The sequence below is a fragment of the Chlorocebus sabaeus genome, chromosome 21 (genome assembly GCF_047675955.1).
Source record: "Chlorocebus sabaeus isolate Y175 chromosome 21, mChlSab1.0.hap1, whole genome shotgun sequence".
In the NCBI taxonomy this organism is placed as follows: Eukaryota; Metazoa; Chordata; class Mammalia; order Primates; family Cercopithecidae; genus Chlorocebus; species Chlorocebus sabaeus.
In genome coordinates, this window is record NC_132924.1 from 125,209,209 (window position 1) to 125,215,107 (window position 5,899).

Below are 5,899 nucleotides of genomic sequence, written 5' to 3' on the forward strand. Positions count from 1 at the left end.
GCTTGAGCCCAGGAGTTTGAGACCAGCCTGGGCAACATGGAAAAACCCCATCTCTATAAAAACTAAAAAATAATAACTGGCCAGACGTGGTGGTGTGCACCTGTAATCTCAACTACTTGGGAGGCTGAGGTGGAAGGATCACTTGAGGCTGGGAAGTGAAGGTTGTTGCAGTGAGCTGCAGTCACAGCACTATACTCCAGCCTGGGTGACAGAGCAAGACCCTATCTCAAAAACAAACAAACAAACAAACAAACAAAAGAAAGAAAAAAGAACAAAGAAAAAAGGACAGGAACATCTTCTGTATACATTTCAGATAATCAAATAATATGGAAAGCAAAGACAGATGTTCCTAACTCCAATTCCCTCATTTTGGCCGTAGATTAAATTTTGTCATCCATGTAATCTTCCAGGAAACCTGAATAAGCTGATTTTAATTTAATTTTTTTTAACAACTGGTAATCAATATATTAAAATAGTCGACTTAAGCATCTGCAGTGATGACTTCCACCTCAACTCCCCGCTCAGTACCGATAGAGTCATCTGCTTAGCCATCTCAAGGACTGTGCGAGTTAATGAGTAGCTCGTGGATTCTCATCTGGAAGCGATCCCATGTCTTAGAACCTTCACCAAAAGGAGTTTCTCTTGTAGTGGTTCTCAAAGTCCTGGTAGGCATTCCAACTGGTCCCTTCACTTTGAGATTCTTTTCCTTTGCCCCTCTGATCATGTGGGCACATACCTCCAGGGATTTTACCTTGCGGCTCGTTAGAGTGGTTCGAATTCAGTGAATTGCCACCTCAGCTCCACAGGTGTTTTTATGGCATCTTTAAAAGCCTTGACTGTTGTGCAGCTTCCTGACCAACTTGTTCCTGGGCGAGAGCAAACAGCGGTGCGTGAGGAGCGGGAGCGGGTGGATCCGAGCTCCTCACCACCTACCACTGTGATCTCCTCAGAGTGAATTTTTTTCTGTTTGTGATGGAGTCTTGCTCTGTCGCCCAGGCTGGAGTGCAGTGGCGCCATCTCAGCTCACTGCAACCTCTGCCTCCTGGGTTTAAGCGATTTTCCTGCCTCAGCCTCCCGAGTAGCTGGGATTACAGGCACGTGCCACCACACCCGGCTAATTTTTGTATTTTTGTTTCGCCATGTTGGCCAGGCTGGTCTCAAACTCCTGACTTCAGGTGATTCGCCCATCTTGGCCTCCCAAAGTGTTGGGATTATAGGCGTGAGCCACGGCGCCTGGCCTAGTCTATGTTCTTAGTAGCTGAGCATATGTATACATCGTTTGAACCTTTGTGGACCTGTTTCCTTATATGTTTTTCCCTTTCTATTTATTTATTTTTTGAGACAGAGTCTTGCTCTGTCACCCAGGCTGGAGTGCAGTGGCATGATCTCAGCTTGCTGCAACCTCTGACTCCTGGGTTGGAGCAATTCTCCTGTCTCAGCCTCCCGAATAGCTGGGATTACAGGTGCCCGCCACCAGGTCTGGCTAGTTTTTTCTGTATTTTTAGTAGAGACAAAGTTTCACCATTATTGACCAGGCTGGTCTCCAACTCCTGGCCTCAAGTGATCCACCTGCCTTGGCCTCCCAAAGTGCTGAGACTACAGGCATGAGCCACCGTACCTGGCCTGCTTCCTTATCCTTAAAATGAAATTAGGTTGGATAATATTTAAGTTCTCTTCTGATCTAAAGTTCAGAAAAAAATTTTATAATGTGAGAGAAAAATAGGAAGTGTATCATACATTTTCATGTCTATCAGTCTATCCACCAATCTTCCATCCATTTACTCTGTAAGTATTTTCTGTGTGCAAGGCACCTTGCAAGCTACAGAAACAATGTCCAAGATGTAGCCCTGCTTTCAAGGATGTTATGGAAATCCTTCTCCTGCCAGGGTGTGTGGAGGTGGGGAGAGCGGAGAACTGGGGAGAACTCCTTGAAGGGGCCTTTACTAGCCAGTGCTAGAGGAAGCGGCTAATCAATCAATTAATTAACAATCAGCAAATGGCAGACAGTGTGGAAGTGTGGCTTAGCTTCCAAATGCTAATTACTGGCCCCTTTATGGAGCCGAGACAGGGCAAATCATTGCAGGATCCCAGATGAGCTGGCACACAGACATTGCGAGGAGAGTGCGATTCTCCTCTGTACCAGCTTGCTTGCCAGCTTTTATCTAGTGAGATTAATTAGAACTTTTAGAAGTGCAAGTTAGGGCCATAAAATATTAACATTCATGTCACTGGTGATCTGTAAGTCTACTGAGAGAGTCCGGAGCGATTTTAGGGTATTGTTGCTTGAACAGGGATCTGGAGGTTTACATTTCTTTTCCAGTGACGGTTTCTCAGTGGCTGCTCAGTGGCTCTGGATCCTCACCAAACCGACCCCTGCCATTGAATGTCCCTTACCTCTGTGAGTTCATGCATTCGTCTCTCTCATCGCTTTCATGCTTCCCAGAAACTGTAACGTCATGTTGGTACCTTTGTCATACACCTATGTTTGGAATCCTGGCTGTGGGTCTCTAGGAAAACTGCTGGCTCAGTGTTCCAGGTTGTTCCTCCCGTCGTTATCATGACCTCTGATGCGCCATCAACAGAAACTCCCACAACTAAATGCTCCTGGAAGGTGATGTTAATAATGGACTGGTTCATTTGCCTTACTTTCCTTTTTTTTTTCTTTCAGAATAGCTGGGATTACAGGCACCTGCCACCACACCCAGCTAAATTTTGTATTTTTGGTAGAGACAGGGTTTCACCTTGTTGGCCAGGCTGGTCTCGAACTCCTGACCTCAGGTGATTCACCTGCCTCAGCCTCCCAAAGTGCTGGGATTTACAGGTGTGAGCCACCATGCCGGGCCACGCCTACAGCACCCGGTGTTCCCAGGCGGTCTCCCATCCAAGTATTAACCAGGCCTGACCCTGCTTAGCTTCCCAGATCAGACTAGATCGGGTGCATTCAGGGTGGTATGGCGGTAGACTCTTGCTTTTTTTTTTTTTTTTTTTTTTCCTGAGATGGAGTCTTACTCCGTCACTCAGACTGGAGTGCAGTGGCGCAACCTCAGCTCACTGAAACTTCTGCCTCCTAAGTTCAAGCGATTGTCCTGCCTCAACCTCCTGAGTAGCTGGGATTACAGGCGCCTGGCACCACGCCCAGCTAATTTTTGTATTTTTAGTAGAGACAGGGTTTCACCATGTTGGCCTGGCTTGTCTTGAACTCCTGACCTCAGGGGATCAGCCCGACTCGACCTCCCAAAGTGCTATGATTACAAGCGTGAGCCACCACACCCGGCTGCAGTATCATGGATTTACATGAAAAGAAATATACAGTATTAGAACTCTGGGACTTTGAGATGTGCTAGGTAAGATTTCGCAGGTACAAATGGATTGTCTCAGACACAGAACTGTCACAATGCATTGCTGGGGAGACGCAGAACCCCTGAGGTATCCCCTTCTCATATGCTGCCTTCTAAGGAATGACAAGACCTGACCACAACTAGACCCAGTGGGCTAATGTGACCATTTCAACTCCATCATGTGAGGGGACATTAGTCACACCTGAGGTTTCCCATCACCCTCTGGGTGCCTTTCTCCAGTGAAATTTCCATGTTCTGAACTCTGCCGCCCCTACCAAGAAGTGTGAATTCAGGGCTGGGCGCGGTGGCTCATGCCTGTAATCCCAGCACTTTGGGAGGCCGAGGCAGGTGGATCACTTGAGTTCAGTAATTCGAGAGCAGCCTGGCCAGCATGGTGAAACCACGTCCTACTAAAAACACAAACATTAGCTCTACATGGTGGTGCATGACTGTAATCCCAGCTACTTGGGAGGCTGAGGCAGGAGAATCACTTGAAACCGGGAGGCAGAGGTTGCAGTGAGCCGAGATTGTGAGCCACTGCACTCCAGCCTGGGCGATAGACCAAGACACCTCCTGAAAAAAAAAAAAAAAGAAGTGTGAACTCAGACTCCTAGCCTCTCTGCCAGGAGACATGGACACGCTTCCCAGCTCACACCCCTCAGATGCACCTGTTTTAAGCTTTGACACGACAGGGACTGGTTGATGGGAGAGGCTCTGTGCGCGGATCCTGCTCCGCTGGTGCTGGTGGTGACGGTGACACCTGGCTGCTGGGGGCAGCAGTGGTGGCAAGAGTGAGTCCCTGAGGCCCATGTTGGATTCAGCTATGCTTGCAGGAAAGTCACGCCCCCAGGCTCAGGTCTTGGGAGAGGCTGTGGCCGTAGTGGTGGCCGTGAGAGTTGCCGCAGGAAGCTCAGTCTCAACGCCTTTCCTCTGACCCCTCTCAAGGGGGGTTGAGCCTGTGAGTTACTTGAGGTCTTTAGCAAATCTTTTGTGTGTCTATCTTTTTCTGCTTAAATTAGCCATGGTGAATTGTGTTTTGAGTTTTGTTTTTGGTAACTAAAAATCCTGACCCTTACACATTGGCACCAGGAGTGGTCCCAAGCAACAGACCTTCAGGAAAAGCGGGATCTGAAGTTTATTATCTGAAATGAGTGGGTCTGATCACAGAGAGAATGCGTTTCGTGTAGAAGGGTGGGTACCAGGGGCAAAACTGGTACTTCAATGAGGGCTTTGTCATGATCTGGACAGTCCCAACCATTGAAGGCAAGGCTTTGTGGGGAATGAAAGGGGACAGCCATGGAATGTGATGGAAACAAGAAGGTTAAACTTGGCGGGTTGTTTGGTTGCTTTTAAATATACTGGAGGACCCACTGTAGTTCCCGAGCATGATGATTGAGTGTTCACGTGCATGTGTGGGATGTACCACCCTCTGAACCTTGTTATGATATTGGCACATTACCCTGGACCTGACCTTGGATAAACAAACAAACAAACAAACAAACAAACTGGAGGCCAAGTGTGGTGGCTCACACCTGTAATCCCAGCACTTTGGGAGGCCATGGTAGGCAGATCACTTGAGGTCAGGAGTTTGAGACCAGCCTCACCAATATGGTGAAACGCTGTCTCTACTAAAAATATAAAAATTAGCTGGGTGTGGTGGCGGGCACCTGGAATCCCAGCTACTCAGGTGGCTGAGGCAGGAGAATCACTTGAATCCGGGAGGCAGAGGTTGCAGTGAGGCAAGATCGCATCACTGCACTCCAGGGCGACATAGTGAGACTCTGTCTCAGAAAAAGAAAAGAAAAAAAAAATTGGCCAGGCATGCTGGCTCATACCCGTAATCCCAGCACTTTGGGAAGCTGAGGCAGGTGGATCACCTGAGGTCAAGAGCTCGAGACCAGCCTGACTAACGTGGTGATACCCCATCTCTACTAAAAATACAAAATTAGCCTGGTGGCAGGCGCCTGTAATCCCAGCTACTTGGAAGGCTGAAGCAGGAGAATCACTTGAACCCAGGAGGTGGAGGTTGCAGTGAGCCAAGATTGTGCCATTGCACTCCAGCCTGGGTGACAGGAGCAAAACTCCATCTCAAAAAAAAAAAAAAAAAAAAAAAAAAACACTGGAGACAATAAGTCTTAAGTTTTGGCTTAAGATGTTTTCAAAGAACTGGGGAATTTCTGACTCTTCTGAATGGGAATCTCCAACAATGGCAGCGTGGGGCTGCCAGTCTGTGCAGCCTTGGCTCCTGTGTACCGTTTGCGACCTGTGACAGGCTGCGCTCTATTTCATGAACAGCAGGACTCCCATCAGGAAGACTCCACAGGGTCCTGTGGCTTGGAGGGGGCCATGCGGAGAGATCTGGATGACCTGGAGCTTGCTGTATCCCCAACCCACAGAGTGCCCCTTCCAGCAGAAGCTGCCCCCGTTCTGCCTGATGGAGCCTGAAGACCCCGTAATAGGCTCACAAGACTGTCACATGCGAGAAGGAGCCAGCTGTCCTCATGCTAAACTGTCACCCACCGCCTGCCTCCAAGCCGGTGAGTAGATTCCAGGCTGTCTGT

The 5,899-nt window shown here is 48.5% G+C and overlaps 1 non-coding gene and 1 pseudogene across 1 annotated transcript; one reads left to right on the top strand and one right to left on the bottom strand.

Annotated features, from left to right (window-relative positions):
• Window positions 1–2,844: 2,844 nt before the first annotated feature.
• On the bottom strand, window positions 2,845–2,963 carry LOC119621621 (5S ribosomal RNA; annotated as a pseudogene).
• Window positions 2,964–4,703: 1,740 nt separating this feature from the next.
• Window positions 4,704–4,810, top strand: LOC119621643 (small nucleolar RNA U13). Its single transcript, XR_005238187.1, has one exon. It is a non-coding gene; the product is annotated as a small nucleolar RNA U13 (small nucleolar RNA).
• The last annotated feature ends 1,089 nt before the right edge of the window (window positions 4,811–5,899 follow it).